Source organism: Macrobrachium nipponense, chromosome 38 (assembly GCF_015104395.2).
Source record: "Macrobrachium nipponense isolate FS-2020 chromosome 38, ASM1510439v2, whole genome shotgun sequence".
Taxonomy (NCBI): Eukaryota; Metazoa; Arthropoda; class Malacostraca; order Decapoda; family Palaemonidae; genus Macrobrachium; species Macrobrachium nipponense.
In genome coordinates, this window is record NC_061098.1 from 47,934,820 (window position 1) to 47,947,167 (window position 12,348).

Genomic DNA, 12,348 nt, shown 5'->3' on the forward strand with positions numbered 1-12,348 from the left:
TAAGGATTGTATCCCTATCGGGGCAGAGAGAGATGGAATCGTCTCAGTCCCGGTTACAGGACGAGAGAACAGAGAGAGGAAAGAAGTGGCCTCCATCGTGTATACCTATTCGGAAGGAATTTGTCTGCTAAAAGGATAGATTTAGATAAAAAATTTGGCTTTAACTCTTGTTGAAATGCAGGCATAGCTTTGTATCTCATCTGCCTTTTGTCTCTCAATGTGCATCAGACTTTTCGTTGGAAGTTACCTCTGAAAACCAGCACACTACAACTCTATTTCTTCAAGATTCTTTCCACCATTTGGAACTCTAAACCATGTCCAACAAGGCACAACCAGGTGCGGATTTCCTAAGTGAAATTCAATCTTTATTTCAAAGTCATCCAGAGGAATGATCAGTGTCTTCTCAACCTTCATCTCGTTTACGAGGACGAAGTGGTTCTGGCAATACTACCTGAGGATTCCGTTTTCTGTGAGCTGTCTAGTGACACTTATAACTACCACACGTTTGGTCATGTCTGTACATTACCTACGGTCATGTAAACAAGACTAAAAGGGCAATTTTTTTTTATAGGAGTTCCTGTGCCCCACACTCTTGAGTGCACTAAATATCCTTTCCCAGCGTTGGATCACTTATTCTGAGAGAGATAACAGCTAACTACATTTATTTGTTATACTTCTATGAGGTGATAACAAAGGTTAGGTAGCAGGAAACATCTTTAGTTGGGGACGTAAGAACAAAAATAAGAAAAATGTCAGTTAATTGACCGTGGTTCTTATAATTATGGTCTATGTTTATCTCTTAATGATTTCTGGACCCTATCCCCAATCTCTCTCTCTCTCTCTCTCTCTCTCTCTCTCTCTCTCTCTCTCTCTCTCTATTTTATTTATTGAGATGCTTCGTTAAACAAGCATAAGTTTTCCATGCATATTTAAACTACAAAGTCTCAGAAATCACTTATCCAAACATAGCGAAGAATGAAGGAATTGAATGTCTTTGAAAACTGCTTTAACCTTTGAGGCATCTGTTAAATTAGCCCCTGTTTCTAATTGGCTGAGGCAATTGCAGTCTAGTCTTGGAAATTGCATTTAAAACCCCACCCACTTTACCTCTCTGTCTCCTGCATGACAAAAGGGAACGAAATGTAAGATGAAAAAGCAAGAAACAAATACTTTCGCTCTCATCTTAGAAGACGGCAGCAAACGAATTCTTCTTACTGCTTGGGGCAAATAGCTTGAGGTATTTACTTAGAATGTTTAGAATAGTTCTACTTTGAAATTAATCCGCATAGGGACATAACAGATGGCTTAAATTCATTAAAAATATTGTAAAAGCATATCTAAAGGTGCAGTCACAAAAGCATTTTTATTAGAGGTATTTTATTAGCAGTATATATATACTTATATATGAGTATATATATATATATATATATATATATATATAATATATATATATATATATATATATATATATATATATATATAATATATATATATATATCATATATATATATATATATATATATATATATATGGTATTTCAGAGGGTTTCGTGATACATCTTAGTAGACATCATAGTTTATTTAAGAAACGTTTCGCACACAAAAAACACGGTGCATCATCAGTCTGTGGAAATAAAAACAATTACATTATAAAAGGAACTCACAATAAATACTAAAAAGATTAAATCATTAAAATACCGCAAAAGTTAAAAGTTAAAGATTTTAAAACAAGGCAAAAGAACCGAGAGAGAGAGAGAACTAAGAACACCAACCATCCATGGTAAGAGACAGAGAAGGAATGGCAAACTTTGGCGTTCCAAACAAAACGACAGCTATGCCAGATACAAAGGTGAAGCCGTAGAGTTACTGTTCAATGAAGGAACCAGCCTTTTAATGAGTAAGGACTCTAAGGTAGTTAAGTGCTCTGGGTCCCTCGTATGACCAATAATGGAGAAGTGCTGTTTCAAGACTTCTATTTTACATATTGCTGCATGATTTTTAATATTTGAGAATTCTGGTTGCTTAATTCTCTGACCTGTACGAAAACTGTAACCCATGTGACTGCAATATCTCACCTGCAGTAACCTACGTGTTGATCCAACGTAAGAGCCCGGACATCCAGGGCATGTGAATTTGTAAACAACGTTCGATCTCATGAAGGCCTGCAGGCGATTTTTAAAGTTAAAAAATGAGCCTATTCTGCATGGATTGTTAGAAATAAGTTTGAGTTGAAGGCATGGAATTTCCTGTTCTATGATTTGCGTGAGTCTGCGTGAGAACTTGGTATCAAAAACATATGGGATGGATGCAAAAACCAGCTTTTTTGGAACATCGAAATTGGCTATAGGTGGCTGGAGAAATTTGGTTAATACTACGTTGATGATTTTGAGAACTATATCTTTAGGATAAGAATTTCTCTGAAAAAAGTTTAATAAAAATTCTATTTCATTATGAAAAATGGACCAGTTAGAAGAGTATTTCAATGCTCTATGCACTAGGGTGTAAATAGTGTTTAATTTAAAAGTTTTTTTGACAAGAACTGTAATAGTTGTTGGCTAGTCCTGTATATGTCTTTTTTCTATAAACTGCTGTGGAGAATTCAGAGTTAATTCTTGTAACATTAATATCTAAGAATGGTAAACTATCATTGCTCTCCGTTTCCATCGTGAACTGAATGTTTGAGTGTCGTTCATTAATGTATTGTAAAAACTGTGCACATTGCCATGGATATTTAAAAAGAGCAAAAGTGTCATCCACATATCTTCTATAATAAGCTGGTTTAAGAGAAGAGTCACATTGATCTAAAAATTTTGTTTCCAAGTCCGACATAAAAAAGTTAGCAAATATAGGACCTAAAGGTGATCCCATGGCAACTCCATCGACCTGCGAATAGAGTTGCTGGTTAAAAACAAAAATAGAATCTTGCACAGCAAGTTCCAGAAATTGTTTATAAGCAGACCTATTAAATCCATAAAACAGAGTGTCGTTATTGATAAAAATCTATTTAAAATTATATCTATAGTTTCATTCAATGGCACATTAGTAAAGAGAGATTCGACGTCAAAGCTAACCATAAAATATTCACCATCTTGGTTGACAATTTGTTGTTGAAATTCGTATCCATTCTTTAAAGTATATTCGTTTAAACTAAAATCAGAGAGCAGGCTGGCTAAAATTTTAGAAATAGAGAAGGATGGGCTATTATATGCGGCCATAATGGGTCTAACAGGAGTATTAGGTTTATGAATTTTTGGTAAACCGTAAAGGATACTAAAGGAGGAACCAGTAACAAATAGGTTTTGATAAGTGGTATCATTTATGATGTTGTCTTTTTTTATTTTCCTTAGAAATCTATTAATACTGTCCTCTCTTTTATATATATCGAGAAAGTTAGGTTCACCATGAGATTGAAATTTTGTAGTGTCAGATAAAATGTTTTGCATTTTTTCAATATAATCATTTTTGTTAAGGATAACTACGCCTTTACCCTTATCAGGTTTGCAGGTAACAGCTGGATAGCGGTGTCTCAGTAGTTGGGCAAAGTGATGAATTCCTCCCTTCTTTAAATATACTCTTGAACCTGAAAAAGCGTGAAGACATATTTATCTGCAAACCTGATAAGGGTAAAGGCGTAGTTATCCTTAACAAAAATGATTATATAGAAAAAATGCAAGGAGTCAGTTGATCTCTGGGCCTTTTTAGTCCTGGTGACTGTTGGATTTGCTACGAAACGCCTGCTTGGATATACGTACTGTTATTCTTGAAGGATTACTCTTCATCCTGCCTCACCCCCGGCTCAGTAAATGTCGAGGGGCTCTCTCTTAGCCAAGGTATAAGTGAGTAATATTTTTGGATATTCAGGCGATCTTTGATTCTAGTTTCATTTGGACGTCCCGGGTTTTCTGGAGGATCATCCTCGTGGACGTAGGATCGCTGTGGTATGGGTCCTGTCGTGTACCATAAATATATATACGTACTTTCACCACTTCGCCACCTCACTTTTGTCTCTGGACGCAGAGACATATAAGTATATTTAAGGAGATCACGGCAACAACTTCAGTGTTTCGGAGGAGGGAAACCCCTGTTAGGTTCATTTAGTTTGTAATTGATAGGTTATTCTTGCTTTCCAAATACGTTCTCCTGTCTGAACCCCCTTCCCCTTTTGGATGTATCTTTGCTTTACTATCGTCGTTGGGTAAGTGTGTTCTTTTGTATAAATAGTTCAGGGTGATTGGTTTTCAGTAATATATGTATTCCAAGGTTCAGGAATAACTTGTCTTGATGTTTTTGTATTAAATTTAAGTGTTTTTGTGGTGTTTCGTTTTCCCCCATGAATTGATTTTTGCACTTAGCTTGTTGTTGTGAACAGAGTTTGGTAAGCAAGGAATTTAATTTTTAGTAACGGTGGAAAAGGACTGTTACAATATATGTATATATATATATATATATATATATATATATCTATATATATATATAATATAATATATATATATATATATATATATATATATATATATATATATATATATATATATGATATATATATAAATATATATATATATATATATATATATATATATATATATATATATATATATAGGGACATATATATATATATATATATATATATCTATATATAAGATATATATATATATATAATATATATATATATAGATATATATATATTAGGGCTGTGCCTTGTATAATAAGACGCCCTATGAAGGTAATGTTGACTTGCGATAATCTTACGCTAAGTCTGTTGGTATTGCACTTCCATATTCAATGGAGTGTCTTGGGGTTTGTAGATCACTTACGAAGTCAGTATTATCTTCTTTGGTTATGACGACGATGTGTTAAACTCATGATGATTCGGTGATGAGGTTCTTGTAGAAAAACACGAAGTATAAAAATACTTATATTCTCTGAGTTACATGGTGAAGATCAGGTATGATTGTACAAGTCTTCTAATGACGATAGCTTGATCGCTTCTGCCAATGATGATGGCTAATTCTATTCTCTCTACATGATAAAGCTTAGGTTAAAGAAATATTAAAGGTCTTCTAATGACGATAGCTAACTCTATTCTGCCCTACTACCATCTCGGTTACCAGTCATAAAGGAACAGACAGTAGCTCGAACATATGAACATACAATCAGATGACATAGTTACATACGAACATACAATCAGATGACATAGTTACTAATCACGTAGGCCGCTTGAGCTATAGGTCACGGTGTTTGTCTCAAGCAGGAAGCTTGGACTAAAGTTTATAAACAATTGAATGACTACAGGTGACGGCATGTTATCTTAGCCATATTTTATTGTATACGTCATCTTTAGCGTCTCTAGTCTGATCACATTCCTGCAAGCAATCTGGTTGACCTCTTTAGTTTTAGTCTTTTATATATGGACTAACATTCCCATATTTTTTATTATGTAATCATTACATAAAAGCTCGGTCAGCTACCAAAACAAACCACTGAATATTACTCAAACTTGACTTGCATTTGACTTATAGGAGTGTGATACAGACACTATGTGAATATATATAGATAATAGAAAATACTTATAAGTAAAAAAAATTCATGGTGTACACAAATACAGATTCAAGTAACAAAATATTAGACATAATATGGCATATAATATTTCGTAAATAATAGTGATCACGTGATATATACTGATACAGTTTTTCACTTCATCTCATTAAGATACATATGCTTCAGAAAATACTAATGTACTCTGATAATCGCATAGAATGAAGATTAACATGATAAAAATCATATTTTAACTGATAAAAATTTCATATAGAATTGATAAAATTATTAATGTTTATGCTGATTGATTCGTTGATTTTTATGCTAACTGTTATATATTCTGATTCATTAATCCATATACTAACTCATATATAACTGCAGTATTGGTAAGATATAAAAGGTAACAGATTGATTATAGGCTACCTGATTTGTTTATACATATGTATATGGATTCATATAATTATGATTAATATATGTGCACTTTAAATAGATTCCTATTGCGTACACGCAAAGATATATTTAGATTCTGTTATTTATGATCATTTATATAATAGATTCCTATTGCGTACACGCAAAGATATATTTCGACTCTGTTATTTATGATCATTTATATATAGGATACATGATAAACTTTATATATAGGATACATGACCGAGGTTATACTACTACACATTTAACTAGCGTTCGAACAACTTTTCGTCCATTACACAGTTCCAGACAACCACCTATAGCCAAATGAAATGGCCAATTCCATATGGTTAAAACAAGGGGAAAATTGCCTAGCGGGGTCCAACGTTCTATTTCGGCCTCATACTTTTTCTCTGCATCCTAAGCCACACAATTACGTTCGCGATGAATAAAATCACCCCCAGCACGAGTCCTTCGCCAGCAAAGTAGAGTTGAATATCCTTCGGGTCATAATTGTCGGAAGTATGTCCCTTTTGTAGTCGATTTCCGACAGCCGCCGGAGCGTTTCGCATTAAAACGAGATTAACGACGGGATCGGTGTGGTCGGTCGAAGAAGTCCATGATGGTGCTTAATCCCTTCACATTGTAGGCGGTTGTTACTCGACTGCCGTCGTCCGCAGCAACGAACGATTTTTTTGAAGTTGCGATGTGAAACTCTCGTACTGCAGGATACTGTAACAGGTTCCATTAATCAGCCTGCAAGTGAAATTATACTTGTCACAAGGGCAAAGTAAATTCAGACGACATCCAAATACAAGGGGGGAGAGAGCCATTAAGACCAGACTTAACCCACATGAATTCGCTGATTTGTGGAATTCAAAAGAGTCAGCTGTACAAACTTTTTTATCCATGGCATTAACAATGAGTGAACTTATCCAGGTCTATGAGGACTGTAAAAAATATCCATAATTATAAAAAATAACAGATATCAATACGAATCCTAAAGAAAATTCGATATTACTGGTAGTAAGTTACTAGACAAAGAAGTGGATAACGGAGCTATTTGTAAGATTGCTAGCCAACATAAGAGTCAAAGAGAATATTAATCATGATTCTGTATTTCTCTATGCTAACTGAAATTAAGTTGTGATAAAATCTGATCCTATGTGCCCCTAACAAAAGTTTCATATTCAATTTTCTCGTGCGCATCCTCTGAGGTTAATTTTCAAAACTTTATTAATAGGCTAGAGATGCACTGAAAGAACCCACTATGTAACTAATTTCTTTATATATAAACTTTGGGTTTTTTTTTCAAGAAATGTAACATTTTCCCATGAATGTGATTTACTTGAATTGTCATAAGCTAATGTTGCAAGTAAATTTTTCATATACATGTCTTGATACTTCTAAATGTCTGTTTACAAATGTCATAAGCTAAATTATTGACTCTAATTGTCTATGAGGTTCAGAAAAAATTAATTCATTTTGATGTTATAGAAATTCTATTTGCTTATTTTGTTTATTAATTTTAAAATGATTGCGATTCCTTAACCAAGTTTGCATTGCAATGCGGATAAGAATAGATTATGGCTATGTATGTCATCATGACCTATGAACCACATGTGAAGTTCATGAGCTAAGCATTCCTTTCTCCAGTCAACCCGCTTTGGAAGCGGTTTATTGAGGTTAAAAAGAACAATGATGAATCGGCAATGATGACGTCGTCACTTGGCAGGAGATTGCTCTCAGCCAGCTAAGAGTTACGTGACTTGCTGTAATTAAATACGACTTAGTATTTTCAAATGATATTTTTTTTTTTTTAAATTCTCCACCCGCATGAGAAGAATGTCTGAAAAAAAACAGTACCAAAATTGAACAATATATTAGTTTCATGTTGGAAATCTGCATGATTGTAATTAAATGTAATTATGTTAAATTAAATATTCCTTATTCAAACTAATGAAAAAAGGTTTCCATACAAATTTTTTATATATACTATTTGCCCTGTATAAGATTATTCGCATAGATATACATTTTCACTTCTAGACTTCCTGACTTTAAAATCTCTTTTATTTTATTGTATTTTATTTATTTATTTATTTATTTATTTATTTATTTATTTATTTATTTATTTATTTTTTTACTACGAATATAAATCACCGGGACAGACAATATGTCAGTAGGTTTTGATATGTGTTTGAACTTTTAGCTTATTTGTCATTACTAAAGCGTTAAGTTAGAGTTCAAATCTTTATGCATATATATTTGGATATTTTAATTAACCTATGGTTACGTTTTGCTTTACTGATTTATCGTGATTCCTTTTTTGTTATAATTTGTAACCCTTCCGACTTCTTATGGAGTGTATTATATCGACTCCACTTGTATCCATATTTTTTTATTTTTATTTTTTATATTTATTTATATTATTTTTTTTTATATATTTGATAAATTAATGGCTTGGCTTGAAATTATGTGGAAAAGGGTTTGTTCTAGCGGCGTACCGTATAAAGCTACTTGCGGCATCAATTCTATAGATACAAGATATAATGATGAAGGTATTTAAAACCGCGAGAACCGCTATAATCCAGTTCGGATCCAATATCACGAGTTGTAACTCGTAAGACATTGACACTTCTTATTTAATTATCCGTTATTCTACCAAACCGATTGACTCTGGGGTGATAAAATATATTATTGGTTTTCTTAATGGAAAGGAATTCACACAACATGTTAAGGAGATTATTATTGATTTACACCACCCGAGTCACAGATTATTATGTGTTGAATTCCATGTTTACTGATTTAGCACTCATAAATATTCCTAACGCACTCAATTGCGGTGTTTGTTTTTAGTGCTATTAATTCTATATAACGTGTCAAGGAACTATTTACATAAGAAGTGTTTATTCCCTCTGTCAGACTCGTAATTCTGTTAATAATTCTCCGTATATTCTTTCAAGGATTGATTTGGCACAGGATAGGCCCCTAAACTGACAGGTGTCTTAGTGTATCCCTTGTTTTCATGACACGTGTTACAATTAGTTATGTGCTTTTTATATCTGTAAACATCGTAGGCCAGTAAAACAGTGATTTGGCTTTCTGTGACATAATAGGGAACCCTGGAAACCTGGATGACGGAATGCAACCAGTTTATGACGATTGGTATGAAGAGATTATTACTACTACCTGGTCGTTAGTCACCTGCTGTGTTCTTCGGGTTTTCCTCGTCACGGACCTACATATAAAATAGTTACATTTGATTACATAATTCTGATACACATACTTTAAATATACTTTTGCTTTAGGGTTTCTGCTCGAAGTGTTTATTGTTTTTTGCTTAGCCGCTGACCCTGTTTCCGTTCGAAATGTTTATTGTTTTGTTTATTGCTGCTGACCTGTTTTCGTTCGAAGAAGTGTTTATTGTTTTGTTATCGCTGTTGACTCTTGCTTTGTTCAGTTTGTAACAGTTCGGCGCTCCGACCAGATATTCAATGCTCGCGATCTCTTGGGTTAAGGAATTTCTTGTTTGGATACGGTTTTAACAATATTCACGGATGTTTCTATATCTTTCAGTCTAATTAATGGTTCTTTGCAGTATGGTGCGGGATTGCGGGATAATGCATCAGCTATTGATAATTGCTTTTCCCAGGTAGATATCTTATCTTGGCTCCAAAGACCTGAAGGATCATTCGTCCACCGAGTTCCTTTTGGGACGTGATTAAAGCCTTTGAAAAACTCGGTAAAGGACTCATGTTCAGTAAGGACTTTATCAGGATAGCCATAGATTATGAACTTAAAATGTACTAGTGAGTTAACGATACCTAGCCCTTCCTTGCTATTACTGTATATTTACTTTCAGAGGGTTTTAGTTTACATGAATAAAAAGCTATAGGAAAGAACTGTTTATCATATTACTGAAGTAGTACCCCTCTTACCCCTTGGTCTGAGGTGTCTGTTGCAATAAAAAAAAATTCCTTATTTAAATCGAGGATTTTTAAGTTAGGTGAGCTGCATTATTACGCTTTTAAGATATCGAACGCCTGTTGATGCTTTTTTAGACCATAATAAATCTACGCTCTTCTTCGTAAGATCTGTTAAAGGAGCTGTCATGATTGAAGAGTTACATATTTACATACGATTGTAATACCCACTACAGCGCCAAAGTGCTGTATCCCCCTTTTTCGTTAATAGGTACCGGAAAGTTATGAATAGCCGACACCTTACCATGGACTACTTTAAGACCTTGACTAGACACATAAAACCTAGATAAACATGTTCGGTTTTTAAAAACTCACATTTAGATATTTTACTCTGAGATTATTTGTCTTTGTCTCTGTAAGCACTAGCTCTAGTTTATGTGAATGTAACTTCTAAGGTATTAGAAAAGATTATAAGACCAACCATATAAGCATGTAAGGTATCCCCCTAAAAGTCTCCAAACACTATATTGTAATTGGGGTTTGGGGCGCAACGTAAGCGGAGGCATACGTAAAAACTGATAATGTCCCTTGAGTATGCTGAAAACGGTGTATGAGGTACAATCACTTAGGTAATGGTATCTGGTAAAAGCTTTTAAGTAAGTCCAAGCTGGTGAAAAATTTATTCTAACCTAACAGAGATAAGATGTCGTCGGTACATGGCACTGGAAACTATCGGGAGTCGTTTCCTTGTTTAAGCGACAGAAATCTACGCAGATACGCCAAGTCCGATCTTTTATGGCAAGACGTTTGAGGGAAAAATTTATGGGCTTATTTGATTTCCTAATGGCTCCTATTACTAACATTTTTCGACTTCGTCATTTATCTCTATTTTGAAATTTCATTGAGAGTCTATACAAAGGTACGTATATAGCTTTATGTTTGTCCTTAGACTGTATTTTGTTTTCAATGACATCCGTTTTCCTCCCAGAGATCAGTCGCTAGTGGAGAAACTTCCTGGTATTCAGATAAAAGATAAAAAAAAAAATTCTGCTGACTCACCTCTGCTTGAATGACTTTACGGATATTACTTTAGATAGAGTATAAGCGAGATTCATCTACGACTGATTGGGCGAGATTAAATTTTAGCAACAATAAAAAAATGCGATATTTATAACTTCCGTATCCACGATATGTATACGTTTGTGGATCACTAGATTAACTTGTTGCTGTGAGTCAACTGTGTCTAGGGCTTTGTCGTGGAAATCGTTATATTTCAGAGTGTCGGGAAGGATTAAAATTTCAGATCCCAGCAAAGTCTTTTTACACGCACTAAGACATTCGAGGGTGCATGCTTCTCGAGATTTTGAGTGCAAACTGCGACTGCAGTTGTGGGAGAATTCTGTTGGGTCATTTGAACAATGTTACGATTTATGAGACAAATGTATAGTTCCTCTATATAAGTTATTATTTGATTAACTGTCTTTTTTGTTCAAACGGATTTTAATATGTTTAAAGGTTTATAGGATTTTCCTTTGATAAACACGCTTTATTTTGCAGGAGGTGATATCTTACAATTACACTAGATACAGATCAATGTTTTTATAACTATAGAGGTATCTGTAAGCGCTCGCTTATCCGGACTTCTCATTAGGGAAGTTCGAACAACAGACGGTGAGTCCGTAAATACAGGATATTACATGTACTAAAGGAATAAAACAAGATATTCTAATTTTTACGGCACGTACAGTTGGGCTTAATCCACACTACTTATAAATATATTGTATTAAAATTACTAGAACCTGCTCTGATTACTTGATACGGTCGTGATATTCATACGAAAATTCCTTTTAAATTTTTCCAACATCGCTCTCCCTTTCCGCTGAAGTCGCTTATATGAAAACTCGGCAGATTTAACTGACCCTGACCGTCTGACTGGATGACACAGTACCCAAGTGCTTAAGCACGACTTGTTTGTTTCTGAAAGGGCTACTGTTTACCTATTTCTTTTTGTAACAATTAGGATCCTTCTCTTTATTACCATCGCGAACGTATTGTATGTTTTTTAGCATTATGTTGCTGCTAGTTTACATATAAAGCAACGAACGTATGAATAGAACTATAAAGAATTGAGCGATTACTATTAAAATAATTATCTCTACTGCGTTATCGTGTACTTGCTGTTGTTTACTTCATTCTTTGCTAAAATCTGAAATAGTGAGGGATCCTGGTCAGCGCATTTAGCCTAATGAAAGTTTTTTTTTACAGACATGTTATTCCTTGCAATCCAGCCCTATTTTTAAAGTTAAGTTGAGTCATTGAGATTCGATATTTTATATAACTCAAAAAACTCAAGGCTAAAACTGTGATCGGGACTTTGCAAAGGAGCATTTATTGTCATGACCAGAAATAGTGTTACCTCTAATTTATCTAGATTTGTACGGGTGTTCCACTTGTTTTTGTGTGTTTTCTAATCACTACGGTGC